Raw genomic sequence first — 19,610 nt, forward strand, 5'->3', positions numbered from 1 at the left:
TATTCCAGTTGATTGCCTCGAACTACGATAAAGGAATTGAGCAAGGAAAGGAATCAAGTGAAAATGTCGCACGGAGAAAGTGTGTACTTGAAGGAAATTGTATTTTATAGATTGAAAACGGTTGATATTTTCGCAGCCTTTGAAGGACGTAAATGATATTCCTAAATTTGAAAACCAATCTTGAATCGCGTTTACAGATTGTCCCAATTGATCCTGTATCGTTCTAATCCCAATGTAAAGAGCACACTTTATCAGTAAGGATTCCCTCTTTAGAGAAGTTCAACCCATTGCGAAAGGGCTTAGAACTAATAGTATCTTACAGATGAAACAAACCATGTCATAGTCATATATTGGCATCAGCATTCACAAAACAGAGTGGCGAAAAAAAGCAATATTAAACAAGGGAAAGAACTCTAACAAGGACGACCACTTAGCTCGTTTGTCAAAGATGACCATCCCCACGCACCGAATTCAATGCTGAGCCGCAATGATTCACCGATAGTGGTAGTACAGCAACTTGGACATCCTTCCGAAATTAACCTTGTTCGGAGATCCAATTTCGGCTGGTTTCTTTACGATTGGTCCTCTATTTAGGAGTGAAAGTCCGAATGTATCCTTGGATATAAATCTCAAAACGGGAAGTCCATCCTTAGCATCTTTGGCCCCTTTATGAAGAGTAGAGTCAAATCCCTAAGATGCAAATTTACCGAAATCCCTTACCTTCCTTCTGTAATGCAACTTGAATTGAATTGAATTGATATGAAGGCAGGAAAGAAGAGGACGTACGCGCAAGCTCAGCCTCATTTCTGACTGCTGTCATGGAAGTTCTTCCAAGGATGGCAAAATGTCATAAGGACATCCTCTGCGAATCATCATCATGAACGGCGCAACAACCGGTATCCGATCTAAGCCTGCCTTAACAAGGAACTCCAGACATCCCGGTTTTGCGCTGAGGTCCACCAATTCGATATCCCTAAAAGCTGTCTGGCGTCCTGACCTACGACATCGCTCTCTCTCTCTCGCTCTCTTAGGCCGGGTTTTGCCTCGTCTTCTTTTTCTACCATAAATATTGCCCTTAGAGACTTTCCGGGTCGGAGCATCCTCATCCATACGGATTAAGTGACCCGCCCACCGTAACCTATTGAGCCGGATTTTATCCACAACCGGACGGTCATGGTATCGCTCATAGATTTCGTCGTTATGTAGGCTACGGAATCGTCCATCCTCATGTAGGCGGCCAAAAATTCTTCGGTGGATTCTTCTCTCGAACGCGGCTAAGAGTTCGCAATTTTTCTTGCTAAGAACCTAAGTTTCCGAGGAATACATGAGGACTGGCAAGATCATAGTCTTGTACAGTAAGAGCTTTGACCCTATGGTGAGACGTTTCGAGCGGAACAGTCTCGAAGTTGTATTCTCCTATCTCGTATCTTCTTCGTGTTTGACCAGTGCGGTTTGATATTGTTGGTTGATTCGTCTTCGTTGCTGACATTCCCACCATATATTTTGTCTTGCCTTCATTGAAGTGCAGCCCAAGATCTCGCGCCGCCTGCTCAATCTGGATGAAGGCAGTTCGTACGTCTCGGGTGGTTCTTCGCATGATGTCAATATGATGTTGGGTGGACTTGAAGAGGATCGTACCTTTTGCATTTACCCCAGTATCACGGATCACTTTCTCGAGGGCCAGGTTAAAGAGGACGCATGATAGGGCATCCCCTTGTCGTAGACCGTTGTTGATGTCGAATGGTCTTGAGAGTGATCCTGCTGCTTTTATCTGGTCTCGCACATTGGTCAGTTTCAGCCTAGTCAGTCTTATTAATTTCGTCGGGATACCGAATTCTCTCATGACCGTGTACAGTTTTACCCTGGCTATGCTATCATAGGCGGCTTTAAAGTCGATGAACAGATGGTGAAACTGTTGTCCATATTCTAACAGTTTTTCCATCGCTTGCCGCACAGAGAAAATCTGATCTGTTGCTGATTTGCCTGGAGTGAAGCCTCTTTGGTATGGGCCAATGATGTTCTGAGCGTATGGGGCTATCCGGCCTAGCAAGATAGTGGAGAATATCTTATAGATGGTACTCAGCAACGTGATACCTCTATAATTGCTGCACTGTGTGATATCTCCCTTTTTATGTATGAGACAGATAATGCCTCGTTGCCAATCGTCAGGCGTTGATTCGCTGTCCCATACCTTGAGCACAAGTTGATGAACCACTTGGTGTAACTGGTCGCCAGCATATTTAACCAATTCAGCTGTAATTCCATCGGCTCCTGGCGACTTATGATTTTTTAGCCGATGAATTGCACGGACTGTTTCTCCTAAACTTGGTGGTGGTAGTATTTGTCCGTCGTCCTCAGTTGGCGGGACCTCCAACTCGCCGATGTTCTGGTTGATCAGTAGCTCATCAAAGTACTCAACCCGTCGCTCTAATGTGCCCATTCTGTCGGAAATCAGATTTCCCTCTTTGTCTCGGCTGGATGAGCATCGAGGTGTATAAGGCTTCATCCTGCTAACTTGTTGGTAAAACTTCTGCGCCTAGTGCGGTTGCTCCCTGTATTTTCTAGTTCACAGACTTGTTGGTTCTCCCAGGTTTCCTTTTTCCGTCTGTGAAGTCGCTTCTCCACTCGACGGAGTTCGTAATAAGTCTCTGCGCGTGCCCGCGTTCTTTGAGAATGCAATATTACTCGGTATGCGGCATTCTTCCGCTCCGTTGCTAGCTTACATTCATCGACAAACCAGCCGTTCAGACTCCTTTTGCGGCTGGGGTCAAGTAAGCTTGTGGCCGTATCCATGATAACGTTCTTCAGGTGATTGTGAATATCATTTTTTGATGCTTCAGGTCCTCTGTTGATTGCGGTTATTGCGGCATCCATTTCCCTCTTATAGGTGTCGCGGAAGGTTGTGTTGTGGGTGACTTCAGTGTTCACTCTCACCTGATAGTCAGAGGGGAGTCTAGGTGGTATTGTTATTCGAGCTCGAAGCACCATGCCAACGCGATAGTGATCCGAGTCTATATTGGCCCCCCCCTATATGTTCTGACATTCATCAAGGCTGAGAGGTGGTGGCGTTCGATCAACACGTGGTCAATTTGGTTGAAAGTGGTCCCGTCTGGAGAGGCCCACGTATGTTTGTGGACCGCTTTCCGCGCAAACCAGGTATTTCCAACAACCATTTCGTGTGACCCTATGGGAGCCAACGTATCGCCTGAATACAGGCTCCTTCTCTACTTGGCTGATAAAATCCCCAAGTATGATCCTCTGGGAATGCCTGTATAAAAAAATACTGAAGCTAGGAACGAAGTCAAAATTAAACAATCAAGGTTTTCCCGATAGACTCCTCCAACTCGGGTCCACTAATGAGGCTACTTTAAGGTCGCTCCAGCAGGTAATTTCAGCTTTGATTTCTGGCATTCAGGCCAAGTTTAATATTATGAACACTGAGCTCCGCAAAACAAAACATGTTGGATGTTAAATACCTAGTCCTTGAAGGAAGGCAGAGCACATCATCAGCATCTCCTCTCTGCTGGCAGCGAGGCTGACAAAGCTGCCTCTACATTTTTCTAGTGCAAGAGCCATGGATTCGATTTAATAGCATCTGTGGTATGGGATCAATAAAAGAGGCTCGGATATTTTACGATGAAAGATCCATAAGGCTGAGACCTTATGTCCTGATGTTAAAATGGTTAAAGACAACCATGCTGAAAGCAGTCTGTTCCTAGAATCTAGTTACATATTCATATTATATAATACCAGATTAATAGCAAATAATGAGGAAAACATCATAGTTGCCTCCGTTTAGTTACTTTATGATTCTTTCAGGGATGAGACAGCCAAGTTTGACTATCTTAAAAAACTAGATGGTAATTTCACGAACTCCAGACTGGAATCAGACCCTCTTGTAAGTATGTTACACTATCCGGGAGACCTCGTGGGAGAAGTGAAAGGGGAAGAGTTGGTGGCCCAACCCCTTTAACATGTAAGTGTTGCAAGGCGAATTGGAATACTGCGAAAGTGATTGCCATCAATGAAAAGGTCAGAGCTACGTTACCGTCCTATACGTACTATAGGAGGATATAGACCACTTAGACCTACCTCCTGGAAGAAGGTTAAGATAGTCTTGATATGAAGAAGTTTGGGAAAATTGACTATTCAAATCCAAAGAACTTCAGACAGATAAGCTTGACATCATTCTTGCTAAAAAGTTTAGAGAGACTGATTGAGAGCCACATTGGCTTAGTTGCACCCACTAAATGAAACCCAACATATTTGTGTGAGGCAGCTTGTTATTCTTTGGATTCAAAAATAGAGGACGCAGCGCAGAAGTATGAGCACATGATGAGAGTGTCCGAGGACAGTGAAGGACTTCAGACTGTGCGCCTTTCCAAAAACTTTGTAGTGGCGCCAGAAAGCATAATGCCAATGATACTTTAGTTAAATGGATCTATGATATGCTAATGCACAGATTACTGTGTGCTAAAGTGGATGTTCATCGCTACCTGCCAACCGAAGCAACTAAAGGCTGCCCCAAGGAGGTATGTTATCATCATTTCTTACTACTAGGCCAAGGGCAAAAGGCCAATACACACTCAAGCTTATCCTGATGATGTGGCTTTGCTTACTGTTGATTGCTTCAGATATGGACTTTCAGTTAATCCAAATAAAATCACGCTAGTATTATTTACAAAAAGAAGTAAATTGAATGGACTTTTCCTCCCAGAGATGAGGAGTACAACCCTTTAATTCTCCGGAGAAATGAAATATCAGGGACGCTGTGGTAAAAGGCTTCTTTGAAACTAATATGTAGAGGTAAAGTTGAAACGAGTTCTCGTAGCCTGTGGGCTGTGCAGACGGACCTTTGCTTCAACATGGCGACTCAGGCCCCATGTAGTAATGTTCATATTCGTTGCTGTACTTAGGCCGATGCCCGGCCATGCATTCGTAGTGTAGTGGGTTAAGGTAAGACAAATAAGTTTTGACCGTAAACTAGCCACACTGCAAAGAACTCCCGGACATCCGACGTGTTTGCACTACTTAATTTGTAGCTTCTGGATATAACACATCGTTCAATAAGTCCCGGGACTAGCGTAGAAATGGCGCTAATAATGCCATTTATATACCAAGGTTCAGAAGTACCAACCTTCAGATAAGATGTTTCAAAATTTGATGTAATTTGAAACATAACCAAGAAAGCTATAGTGGTTAAACTGACGCTACCTTTGCAATCGTGAAAAAATGGACCAAAACGAGTTTCGTGTGTTGATAAAACATTGGTTTCTAATGGGGGAAAAACACTGTTCATGCTCAGCAATGGCTTGAAAAACGTTATCCGGACTCTACTCCGTCGAAAACAACCATTTGTCGGTGGTATGCTAACTTGAAACACGGTCGTGATGATACAAATGATGCGGAACGTTCGGGTCGGCCAAATGAGGCAGTAACTCCCGAAAACACCAAGCAAGTATTGAAAATCGTGATGGGTGACCGCAAAATGAAGTGCGCGAGATAGCTAAGATGGTGAACATATCAACTGGTAGTGCATTTACTATTTTGCACCAAAAATTGGCTATGACAAAGGTTATTTTCCAAATGGCTGCCGCGTTTGCTCACAATGGAACAAAAGCAACAACGTATCAATGATTCGGAGAGCTGTTTGGCACGGTTTACTCGCAATAAATAGGATTTTTTGCGTCGATATGTGACAGTGGACGAAACATGGATTCACCATTTCACTCCGGAGTCAAGTCGGCAGTCAACTGAATGGCGTACAACCGGTAAAAGCCGCTCGAAGCGTCCGAAAACACAACAGTCGGCCGGCAAAGTGATGGCGTCCATATTCTGGGATGCGAATGGTATAATTTTCATTGACTACCTCGAAAAGGGAAAAACCATCAATAGCGACTACTACATGGTGTTATTAGATGGTTTGAAGGCCGAAATGGCGAAAAAACGCCCACACATGAAGAAGAAGAAAGTCATCTTTCATCAAGACAACGCACCGTGCCACAAGTCAATCAAAACGATGACCAAATTCAACGAATTAGGCTTCCAACTGCTTCCTCATCCTCTGTACTCGCCGGATCTGGCCCCCAGCGACTGCTGGCTCTTTGCGGATCTCAAAAAGATGCTCCAGGGAAAAAGATTTGGCTCAAATGAGGAGGTGATCGCTGCTACTGAGGCTCATTTTGAGTTAAAAGACAAATCGTTCTACAAACATGGCATTGAAAAGTTAGAGAAGCGTTGGAATGATTGTATAACCCTTGAAGGAGATTATGTTGATGAATAGTAAAGAATTTTGCCGATTAAATGTTGTTTTCAGAGTTAGTCCCGGGACTTATTGAACGATGTGTTAACATCTTTATTCAGAGCACTGCAATGAGAGCAGATCATAGACTAATCCGCTTAGATCTATTGGAAAACAGCGGACGTGGGGGCACAGAATATTAGGAGAATCCCCAGCGAGAATCCAGTCATCCAGTTCTTGCAGTGCCTTCTAATTCTCAAGTCCCTATACATCTGTTTAATGAAAGATATGAAGTTACCCTGAAAGGTAAAGAGAACTAGGAAGGCTCAGAGGAATGCATAGTGGTATACAATTCTTTGATCACCTCGAAAGTCACTCAGTAATGCAGAAATCCCTTTGCATACTATATTGCTATTCGCTACTCCAATACAATGGAGAGGGAGGCGTTGCTTAATATGAGCTATGACAAGATTCTTGGTGGTAAATGACAACATTGTGATCGTAATAAAAGATTTAAATGTGGAGGTGGATCCTGGTAACTTTTTTTTTCGAAGATCTAATAGAGAAACAATGTCTTGGAAATGGTAATGGTAATAGTAAGAGATTGGTGGCTTTCTGCAACTTTCATTGTGTCCCCCTTAGTTTAGCAGGGTTCCAAATTATAGGCTTCGGTGGATATTCACAAAAAGAGGCAGAGGTCCCGAAGGAAATGGCCACTTGCTGGTTATTTGTTTTTACCATGGCCATCTGCTTGCATACATAGACAGCATCGATTCCAAATTATTAACGTGAGTCGTTTGCGTGGTTCATCTATCATTCGGCATTGGGAGAACTACATTTTGACTTTACGACAGATATTTCGAACAGTTCGATAGGCCACAACAGTAAAAGTCAAGTTGCTGATCATGTGCCGATCGGCAACTTGATGACAGTGATGATCATGTCCTTAATTCGAATTTGAAATCTCCTCTTTGAAATTCAGAATGCTTTCGATAGCCCCAACAATGTATTTGGAATGCTAAACGCAGGGAGCGCATTACAGAAACACTAATAGAGAACTATATATGATTGCGCAAAATTTCACATGCTGCACCGAGGTAAAATTTGTCGGTGTTATCCATGCTGCCTAGCCCAAACGAGGTCCAACACTTCAACAGACAGAGATATCTTTCCCCTAGTATGTAGAAAACGCTGACGACATCTGTGTGGACCCATACCGGGTAATGGGCCTTTGCCAATTAACTAGGATTTAGAAAGAGGAGCAAGCAAATTCGGAGTGAAAATAAACATCCAACAAAACCAAGGTTTCTAGTTTGGCGGGTTGTCCCATTGCTCCTATCGACAACCCGAACATCAAAGGAATTAATACTCAAAGCCCCAAATATTCGTTGATACCTGAAAATGTATTTTTTTTTTAAAGATTGCGGCGTCCTAAGTCCGCATCCACTTAATGTCGGACCGCATGAAATGGGAAGCAGCTTGCTCCCTCTTTTTTTGGTTCACGGACCCCCCAATCAGGGCTAAGCACGCAAATTTTTAAAAATATTATGCGAAGACGGCTTTACGGTTTCTTACCAGAGCAGAAGCAAATCGTTAGATGCTGCCTCACCTCTGCGCTGGGAGCACAAGAAGAAGAAGTAAGTTGCTCCCCATTTGGTGGATGTAGACCATGTAATCCTTAAAAAAAAATAGAAAAAAGAAATGTTCAGCTCTGGCCAAGCTTTGGCCCAAATAGAGGTGGATTTACGCTGAATATAATTCGCAGTCATGTCTTGCTCTGCGATTTATATAAAGGAGCACTTATGATTTGCGAACCTCTTCGGTAATGCTGCTTCCAGGGCAGAGGTCCAGAAGTGTCTGACAATTTGCCTCACCCCTGGTAAGAAGCCGTAAAGCCGTCTTTGCCTAATATTTTTAACCATTATGTCATGGGCGCATGCTGGCCTACGAAAATCTCGAACGTTAAACTGCCTCGTCACGTGGACTAGATCTCGGTAGATGTGTTGTTTAAAAAGCGGAAGTGCTATTGAATACGTCATGCCTTATGAAAGGAAGACAGATCCATCCATCCAACGGCGCAACCATCGGTATCCAGTCTAGGCCTGCCTTAATAAGGAACTCAAGACACCCCGGTTTTTCGCCATCTAAGGCAGGGTCCGCCCCGTCTTCTTTTTCTACCATATAGACTTTGAGGGCTGGATCATCCTGGTGCCAACCCGAACCTTTAACCGAATTTTATCCACAACCAGACAGCTCATAGAATCCATCCTCATATAGGAGGCCAACAATTCTTCTGTGGACTCTTCTCTCGAACGCGCCTAAGAGTTTATCTTCCTAAAAACCTATCTCTCCGAGGAATACATGAGCACTGGCATGATCGTTATCTTGTATAATAAGGACTATAACTTTATGTTGAAACGTTTCCAGTGGAACAGTTTTTGAAATAAGCTCTGTTGGCAACCAACAACCGTTCTGGGATTTTATTGTCATGCTTATTATCGGTAGTAACTTTCGACCCTAGATAGGAGAAAGAATCATCGGTCTCAAAGTTGTATTCTCCTATCCTTATTGTTCTTATCTGACTAGTGCTGTTTATTGTTATTGACTGTTTGGTTTTTGGTGTCCTCAAATTGCCACCATAAATTTCATCCTGCCTTCATTGATGCGCGGCACAAGATCTCGCGTCACCTGCTCGATCTGAAGGAGGGTATGCATCGGGGAGGGTATACGCGCGCTATACATCGCCGGTACTTCTTCCTATGATGTCGATATCGGCAGCATAGGTCAGTAGTTGGGTGGACTTAAGGATGATGGTGCCTCTCGCATTAACCTTAGCATCCCGGATCACTTTTTCCAGGACTAGGATGGAAAGAGTGCACGGTAGTGCTACTCCGCATTTTAGTCGATTGTTTAAGTCGAATGCTACTGAATTTTCTCATGGCCGTGTACAGTTTTACCCTGATTATGCTGTTATAGGCGGCTTTAAAGGCGATGAAAATTTAGTGGATTTGATGATCACATTCCAACAGTTTTCACATTGAGAAAATCTGATCTGTTGCTGAATTGGGTGGAGTGAAACCTCTTGGGTATGAACCGATAATACTCTGGGTACATGGGACTATCTGACCTAGCTTCTTTATTCTAGCTGTTAAGTCTCTTCTCCGCTTGACGGAGTTCTGTGCTTTTTTTGAGAATGTAGTATTACTCGGTATGCTGCATTCTTCCGTTGCTAGCTAACATTCATCGTCGACATAACAGGAGTCAAATATAATAATGGCGATTCCAATGACAACCGTCTTCAGCTAGTTGTGAAGATCATTCGTCGATGCTTCATCTACAGGACCTCTGTTACTGCAGTTATGCCGGCGTCCACTTCTTCCTAATTACAGGTGTTGCGGAATATTGTGTTATGGATGACCTCAGTTTTCACTCTCATCTGATTTTCACGAGGGATTTCAGATGGCGTCATTATTCGAGCCCAGAGCACCATGATTGGAGTCTCCTCTGTAGGGGCGTGGACGTTAATGGCGCTTATATTTCCAAATTTCCCTCGCAGCCGCTGAGTGCCACAGATTTCATTTTTTTCCTAAATAAGAAACCTACTTCGACTACATGATTCACCGGATGGCCACCATAATTGACGGTGTGGTGGGTCTTTTCCAGCAAGCCAAACCCTATCCAGTGCATCTTCGTAATGCTGTTATATCAGCCTTTTATGGGGTCCAGATAGCTCAGTGATTAGCGCACAACGCTGTCGTACGGAAGGTCTCGGTTCAAGTCTCACTGGTGGCAGTGGGATTTGTGTAGTGATTTGACACTGGGTACCAGTCGACTCAGCTGTAAATGAGCGCAACGCTGACCACATTATCTCCTACAATGTACTGTAGTGTACCGCTACGGTCTTGAATGAAGTGCTCTAACACACTTCAAGGCCCTGATCCAATTGGATTGATTCGCCAACGATTATTATTATTATTATATTGGAACAGGGTGTCGGCCAGCTACTGGGTAGCATGCGATCTGTACAGGGAGCGCACATCCCATGAGAAAAAGTGCAAATCGTTCATCGGGTTTCATTGCTAAGTTCATCGTTGTGAAATCCATCCAGTCCGAGACTCCTTTCGTCGCTTCGTAACTTTGTTTTCCATCTAGGATTGTCAGCCCATCCCCAAACCTGGAGGACTAGTTGGCATAGTTTGGGTAGTAATTAAAATTATGAATTATGATAGTATTCTTTGATCCGACAAATGGGGAATTCGAGAAAAATTTCTGCACTATGAGCAGAAGATACACCGACAATGCAATGGTATCACTTCTTCTTATTATCGATAACATTTTCCATACATGGGTATGGAAAGCGTCACCGGACAATGATATCGTTAGTGAAGATAAACAGCAACGAAACCCTGGTCATTATTTACCTCATTGGTTAGAGCAATAAAGACGTTGATCATCTGTATATCTAGTAAGCGTCATTTCTAATGTCATTCAATTTCCGCCCTCGCTGTTTTGTCCAAAATCTGGGAATACTGCTACGTCAACTCCAACATCAAGTTAAGACTGCTCCGTGCTATTGTTCGTTCTAGGCTGCTACATCGGAGTAGCACATGGAAAGTGATCGCCTTCGTCAATACTTAGCTGGCTGTTCTTAAATTTTCAAACACTTATAGATGCCCTCTCACCACCAGAGACCGACACTTTGTTTTAGCCTTGGTCAGCTCATCATAATAGTACAGCAAAAGCTGTTTGCATACTGAGATTATCCTTCATCAAACGTTTCCAGCATCTTGTGGCAGCAAGTCACACGACTAGTCATCTGCTCTAATGGCAGTGTATATGGCACCCAGAAAGAGCGTCGGCCTCCACTATCTACTGGTATTGGCTTGATCAAGCAATTTTCTCACAGTAAAAATATTTTCATCGGTTACTGATATTCGCAGTATTTTTTTTTCTTTCCAGGCTTCGCCAGAGTGAATACACTCCTTTAAAATTCTCTGTAACATCTAGATAAAGTCATAAGAATTTTCGAATCATTATTCAATCCCTCATTTTATACATGCCATCTGACAATGCAATAACATTAAGTTTCTTCTTTTAACTCACATAGTAAAACCTAGTACTCTTTTTTTCTTCGAACTGACAACCCAAAGGATATTTTCCTACCAACTTTAGTTAACCTTAAAGGCATGATCTACATAGTTTCAGTCCTTGCTAGCTTATTCTCCAGCTTCACTGATAGGGTCATTCTATTATTCCTTCTCTCCTTCCTCTGGTGTTCCCCAAGGCTCTATACTTGGCCCGCTACTCTTCCTGTTTTTTATCAATGACCTCGCCTCCATCCTCACCTGTCCGTATTCGCTTTACCCAGACGACCTTAAATTGTTTGCCTCTGTTTCGTCTCCATTGGACTGTGCTCTCTTACAATCCAACCTTGATAATTTAGCCCGTTGGTGTTCGGTCAACAAGCTAACACTGAATGTCAACAAATGCCACTGGATGCGCTATTCCCTGAAACCCTCCCCATCATCCTTTTCCTATTCTCTCAGTGGTCAACCCCTTTCACTACTGACCTCCTTCAAAGACCTGGGGGTAATATTCGACGATAAACTTCGTTTCAATTCCCACTTCGTTGACATCATCAATAGAGTTTCCAAAATGTCTGGTTTTATCCTACGTTCCTCGTCCAACTTTACCTCAATCCAGCCCTCCTTAACACTCTTCAATTCCCTTGTCAAAAACATCGTTGAATACTGCTCTGTAGTCTGGTCCCCCTACCGCATCCGTGACGGCCGCGCCCTTGAAGCTGTACAACGCAAATTCACCCGGACCCTCTTTTACAAAAAGAACCTTCCACGGGTTGATTATCCATCACGACTCCGCATCCTCAATCTCCCCTCCCTACAGCAACGCCGTATTTTCCTTGATATGTGTACTCTTTTCAAACTCTGCAATGGTCTGATGGACTGCTCCGCCAACTCGGATATTACTCTCCGTATCGCCTCGTCTCATGACACACGTAATGCGGACATTTTTGATGTGCCCTTCGCCAAGCTTGAGATTTACTTTCACTCTCCGATCCCGAGGTTTTGCCGGTCCTACAATGCCCTACAGCTTGGTTCATTTGACTCTATGTCCCTCTCTAGCTTTAAGCGCAAAATATGCCATTTACTTGCTCCTCCCTCTGAGGACAATATGTAATAAGAAATTTGCTTTCTGTGTATTGTCCTCATTAAATAAATAAATAAATAAACACGTAAAAGATATGAGTGAACTCGATGCAACATCGCCGAACCTGGTGAAGCACATAGCAGCTCGGCGATTCGTATATCGGCATTGAGTGAAGGATGTCAAAGCTTTGGTGTTATGTGAGTAGGAGATAACTTAACGAAGAGGTTCCCTTAGAATTCCACTGCAATCTACATAAAAATTTTCATATTGAGTGCTAGTCCATATTTAAATAAACAAAGCCTACAGGTATCATTCCGTAATTGATCTGGGAGGTGCATGGAAACATTATGATTAAAGTAAGTGCATGGCACCCTTCTCATATTTCCAATTAAGGTAATAACGAACCCATCGCAGATAAATTGCATCTCTTGGTCCAAAGTCAAACACTGAACATTCGTAATTGCGCTGCAATGCTCATTATCCGACTTATGCCATTGAAAGCGAATATCTGCTGGGTTTATATTTTTAAAAGCCAAATAAGTGTTCTTTCATTTCCATCAACCTTTCACATTATACTCGTATTATAAACGGTAATAATATGAATCTCCAGAAAGCCGACATTCACGTTTACCAGTCAATAGGATTTCGAAGCTTTACCATCAGATTTTAAAATAAAAATTTTTCTGCAAAGGCAAACGTATCCATGCATGGGGCCCTCGAGAGCCAAACCGCATGAAAATTCCATCCGGCTAATGGGATGCATATGCTACAGATTTATTTGCCGTACTCTTTAATATCAGCCGATAATAATTTTCCCTGAAATAGAGTTTTGCGCATCTGGGGCGAAGGATGGAATTACTTTTTTCCCAATATTCATATCTGCCTATTCAGAACTCATCAAATATAAAGGATCCTTGCTTTTGAATAACCATTTCCATGCCTACTAAAGAAGAAAATTAAACATTCCATCCTGCGCTTCCCAGATTCACATTTGCCGAGTATGGCATGTATTGATACGTTCACTAGCAATTTTAAAAAGAAATTGCTCCCGCTGCCCTCCCCCAATCGGTTTTATTGTGCCATGGCATACTCATCGTATGTATCACGGCATGAAATCAATGTCAAATGGTGTCAGAAAACGATAATAATATTGCATTCCTAGCTCCCGAGAGGATATCATGTGCTACTACCCCTGCCAACATGATGCCGTGCTGGCTCATTGGCCCAATTGAGAGGATACACATATATACGAACACATAAGTACATATCTGGCAAATACTCTTCGTAAGCTCATAAGATTCAATAAAATGTTCATATTTGAGTGATATAATCTCGGCATCAAATCAGTGATATTCGTGGAAAATCTGTTTACTGCAACGCTCGAAATTTTTGATTAAAAAGGGATGAACATTGGCAAAAATGTTTACTGAGGGGATTATCTCGTCAGGAATAAAACGTTGACGTCATGATGATTATGAATATTCTAATGATAATAACGAAATGACGCACGTAGTGTCTAAAGGGATTATCTTCAGTAACAAGGACTTCATTAGAATAAACACGAATTTGAATACGTCAAATCTGCTGTCACCCCACTAGCCTGAAATGTTTGCCTTTGAATTTAGAGTGAATACATAAAGTCTTATTTCCGTAAGTACTCACCCATCATCTTTCGATTTCCGGAGGCAGCAATTTTTTGTTTGACTTTGGCGTTGGCATAACCTTTACATCAGCAGAGGGAGTGCTTGATTTCTTCAACTAAAGCGAGGTTTGCAAGGGTTAAGCGAAGTCAGAAAATAAGACTCTTGAGAGGATTCTCCTCCCACTTGCCCTGCGCTATTGTATTCCATAAAGCCCGATCGAAGCAAGTGTGAATCCAATATTAGACTTGCTTAAGGCAACCGCAATTACTGAATTACGAAATTCCAGCCACCATCACGCTTCAACGAAGACTTCCTACACTAAGAAGAAGGAGAAATTCGATCAATATCGTCCAGGAGAACTTTTCTAAAATAACGTTTGAATTGTCATGGGTGACCTGAATACCAAGGCAACCTCCAGATGTCTTAATTGTGCTGCAGAAAATTGCTCAAGGACCTGCCTTTTGTATGGGGAGGTCTCTCACAATGCTAGGGGTAGGAGATGCCCTAAATGGGTAGAACATATAAAAAATGTAGAAATTGCTTCGATTAGAAACATAACTGTTACAGAAGCTGCTCCGGAGTCAAACAATTACTATAGCCCACTGGTTCAGATAGCTGTGATAGGTTTTCCCCTTCTCTTCCCAATAAACGGAGCTCCAGTTCCATAAGCACCATTCTGGAGTCTAATAGGGTTGCCAGAGGCTCAGCCAAGTATAATATTATGGTAAAGAAGACTTGACCCAGCAGAAGGACCCAGCAACAACACTTCCTAATGTTTTCAAACCAACGCCCTCTGCTAATGAAAATCATTTCTTCCTTGTAGTAACGAAGTACAAAGAGAAATTCATAGATCAGATCAGATCAGATCGTGTCAATCTATCTCCCTCCCAGTATCCTTAACAGGGAGTTCAACAAGGCCTTTGGTAAGGGGCTCCTCACTTTTTGCGAGAATTATAACAATGTTTTCTTAATAATGGGATGCCTACCTCTGTCAACCCACTGCCTATGCTTAATCAATCGGACTCGGTTCAAGACATAACTCTTGCTAATTCTGCTAGTCAATGTTGGCATGCAGCTTGCTCTGATTATGGGAAAATGACGACATTTTTATTGAGCCTATTCATAAGGTGGATGAATCACCAACTATGATGACATTCCTTCTTTTGCCAATTTCCACTTGTGAGGGTCATGGATGAAATCAGGACTAATGTAAATATGCAAGTATTTAAAATTCTTTCTTCATTTCCAACAGGGCTAAGAACTTCTCAGTATGATTCTGCCTATCCCATCAGCCGATCGGTTTTGGTTGTAATAACACAATCTGGATTATTGAAAATCGGAATGGAAAATAAGGACAATACGAGGCAATACGAAAGACACTGTGGATGTCATATACTCCACAAACGAATGGCAAGGTCACATACAGTATGATCTTAGCCCTGGTTCCCCATATCAATTATTTTGCACGTTTATCAGTCGCTGCTTGGGGCGAATTCCAGATTCTCTCTCTGCTTTGAGAGATCCCGTATTCCTTACTAACAGCTTCATAGCATTTTCTGCCTTCTAACCCGACCTACGTCACTTCTCCGTTGGGACAAAAACTAATTTATAAAGGCTCTGATGATTCTGATCTGATCAAGACTGCAATTTCACTTTTCCGAAGTTGAATTGACATATTGTCGCAAAGATGTGCTTGATGATACTGAAATTTCTAACGACACCTATATCTTAGGCAGTATCTTATTGGCGAAAGCTACGTTGACACTGTTTGGATAATGTTTCCATCTTCTCATTTGCATGATCGATTTTGCTAAGAAACTTCTAGCAAATTACGAAGTGGAGGGACAGTTTGTTAACTTGTCTGTTTTTTTTTGGGGAGGTAGGGAGGTGAATGCATTTACGCACACAGTGTTGGACTCCCGATTCGGTACGTCGTCGGACTACCAACTAAACACCTCCCCATCGTCAGAGAACTAGCCTGAAACCGTTACATTACTTCGGGCTAGTCCCCGAACTCTCCCTCTTTACGGAACCTTCAAATCAGGGAATTCCTTTCACCAACGGGAGAGGAGAGGAGGAAGGGAACTGTCAGTTCAAGGAACCCCGGCTCCTCCACCGGTCGAGTTCTATCTTCTTAGCAACGAGAAGGGCTCGAACGTAATGGGCAACACGGTTCCACCTGTCAGCAGTCCTCAGCATCTCTTCAACAATGTTGTCTGGAGAAAGATCCCCTTAAATAGAGCTGCTGACGAACCCCATCCCACCTTCCACAAGAAAAAGAAGTGTGGTGGGCGTCATCCACAACTCCATTGCAAAACACACAATCCGGAGAACGCGCCTTTCCAATCTTGTCTGTTAATAATTTCGTAGATGACAGCGCTTAATTATATACTTGAACTTTCTCTAGGGAGCTTGACTGATACACTGGCTGATTTAAAACTTGTAAGAAGAAGAACGAATTTTCATTTTATTGAAAGGTTTATTAGTGACTGCGGGATAACCACCCCCAAGCCCATTTAAGTGAGTGAAGGGGAAAGGTCAATATATTTTGAATCACGGTGTAATATTTTGGTGTTTCAGAGAGCAGGTGGAGTCAACTCCAATCAGACTAATAGTATATACTACTATACCGGAAAGTCAGTGTACTGCTGAGGGAGTGAACTTGTAGATGTAAAATTTACTCAAAGTTCTTCGCTTGTCATAAAAGTAAATTCGACTACCATATTTCAGAGGCGCGTTGATTTTTCGACTAGAACATTTCGTCAAAGGCTCATGTTTTGATTCGAAAAGCATCTCAACAACGGCATCGAAGGTTCCAGAATGCTCACTTACTCCAAGTTGAGGGAGAATCTCAGGAATACAGGTTATTGTGTTAAACGGGGTGATATAGCAGGACCCTGAGGTTTACTCCTCTCCTTTTCATGGCTCTGTACTATTGTGCTCTGGAAAGCCTGCGGAAAGCACACGTGAATCTGGCGTCGGATTAATGTTTGCTCGAAAATTTGATGGAGAAACGCGGTCTTAGGGGCCATTATGAAAATAGTGAGAAGTCTACGGTTCTCTATGATTTCCATCGCCTCATCAGTCATTAGATCAATTAAGTTTTAATTGACTGGCTGGCATAGGAATCGAGCAAGATCAACATTGGATTGTCGTTTACCTTCGCTTGCGTAATGCGAATGCATTGTCTCGCAGGGATAGAGACGCTCGACGCTATACTCAACATGGTCCGCTTTCGCGATCCAGCTGTCGTTCGGCAATAGAAAAACTTTCTTCCCTACTGGACCACAAATTTTTGGAAAAGTTCTCCTGAAAATATTAATGAGTGTTGAGGGGTCTTCAAAGGTGTCACCGTATCATACGGATACAGACAAGTTTACATTTCGTCGCCGATACTATTAAGTTTTGTTATCGGTGGCTTTCTCCACCCTGCCTTTTCCGGAGGGCATTCAGTGCTTCAATGAACAATCCAGCTGTAAACACTTTGACTGCGCTGATGATATCTGTTTGCTTTCGTACCGATTCATGAACTTGGCCAAATAAATCTGATTTTTTAATAGGGGACCAACAATGCCGGACTGAATATCAACACCAATAAACCAAGGTCCTCAGTGTGGTGGGTCATCTTACTCTTCCTATCTCCACTAATGGGGAGAATTTACCAATCTTGAAGGCCATGTTTCTGCTAACGGAAACACCGAGTTTGATGTTCCCCTATGCTTTAGCAGCGCTATATCCGCCTTCACTATTGTGTAAAATCTGAAAATGCAGATAACTCAATGACAATATCAAGTTGAGGTTGTTTCACCCCAACCATCTCTCTGTGTTGTTATATGGGTGCAGCACATAGCATGTTAACGGTGTACTACGACACAATCTCGAATGAAGAACGACGTCAGTATATGCGCCATGTATCAGTAGCCATGATGATTAAAAGGAAAAGGTACAGAAGATAGGTCACACTTTAAGAAGTGCGACAACAATCCCTTAGTGGTCGATGAGTAGGTCGTCCACATGGCCCAGAGCACTAGATGAAAAATGTAAGTTTCTCAGGGAAAACCGGGAAGAATAAGAACACATTTCAGCGAACAGGTATATTGAATGCGTTATACCCCCTTTTGGGGGAAACACATAAGTAGGCCTATTTTTAAGTATGTTTTTGGAATGCATGTTGTTTTCTTAATGCAGGTGAAAATAATAAAAATCAAAAATGTTGTAGCTGTGGAAAAAAAGTTTTCATTTTTCACGGCTTTTTTCAAATAACACACAAAAAGGCACCCTTGAAACATTGAGATAATTCCAAATGTTGGCTGGGGAGATTGGTCACACTTCCTGGAAATCCATCACCACGAGTACACAGATGCGTTAGAAACTACTATTGGATCATTGGAAACTACCAAGCTACTGAAGCAGAAACTTGTGGTATGCTCCAATCGCATCCAAAAGTCTCAAAAGAGCTTTCCGCGAAGGACCGACAACACCTTGTTCTTCCAAAACCAACGGAGATTATATAAAAATCTCATAAACTCAGTCCGCGAAAGAAACGTCGATCTGGACCAGGCAGAAGACTTCTAGAGAAGTGGTTGGAGCGAACCCAGCCGTTGCAATTTAGAGGCACGTAGCTCCTACACCTTAAGCGTTCATGCGAGGCCCTCCCCGAAATGAACATACCTAACGCAACTGAAGCTAACGTAGAAGCAGCCCTCGAAAAGGCAGGTTATTGAAAGGCGCCATGAGTTGATAAAATTTACAACTTCTAGCTAAAACGGTTCAAGAGCACTCACAGGGTATTGGCAAATCATTTTAATCAGATGATTGTAGATCCTAAATTAGTTCCAAAATTTTACACCAAGGGGCTAACTTCTCTCATCCCCAAGAAACAAGGTATCTCTTGTCCTTCAAAATGTCGACCAATTACTTGTCTACCTACCATCTACAAGGTCTTCACTTCAGTTCTGTGCGCGAACATCTCAAAACATCTTGATATCATATATGAACATTGATAGCTGATGAGTAAAAAGGATGCGCAAACGGGTCTCGAGGCTTAAAGGACAGCTTATAATCGATACGGTAGCTGTAAAGCAGCCTGCTTTACAGTCCATTAAAAACGATATATCGCGACAGCCTACATCGATTAGAAATCAGCTTTTGACTCTATATCGCACTCCATATGGATTCCGACGACGTCTACAAATACCTTAGCATATTGCAAGCAACAACACCTGCTGTGGCAATAATGAAATCTAAGTTGCTGGGGGAATTTGCACGGCGTCTGGATCTCGTCCTGAAAACTGAGCTGTTCGGAAGAAGCAAAATCATGCAATCAACACCTTCACCATTCCCGTCCTTCTATATACTTTCGGTGTGATACAGTGGAGTAATACAGATTTCAAATCTGTCAATAGACGTCTAAGGGAAGTTCTTGCAACAACTTGCACAATGGAGCTGCCGAAAAATTGAAGATCACCATCCCACGTCACCAGGGAGGTACTTGATCTAAAAACATTGCAATATAATCAAGTGTATTCTCTTCATGAGTTTTCTCCGACAAATAATCC

This window comes from Hermetia illucens, chromosome 2 (genome assembly GCF_905115235.1).
Source record: "Hermetia illucens chromosome 2, iHerIll2.2.curated.20191125, whole genome shotgun sequence".
In the NCBI taxonomy this organism is placed as follows: domain Eukaryota; kingdom Metazoa; phylum Arthropoda; class Insecta; order Diptera; family Stratiomyidae; genus Hermetia; species Hermetia illucens.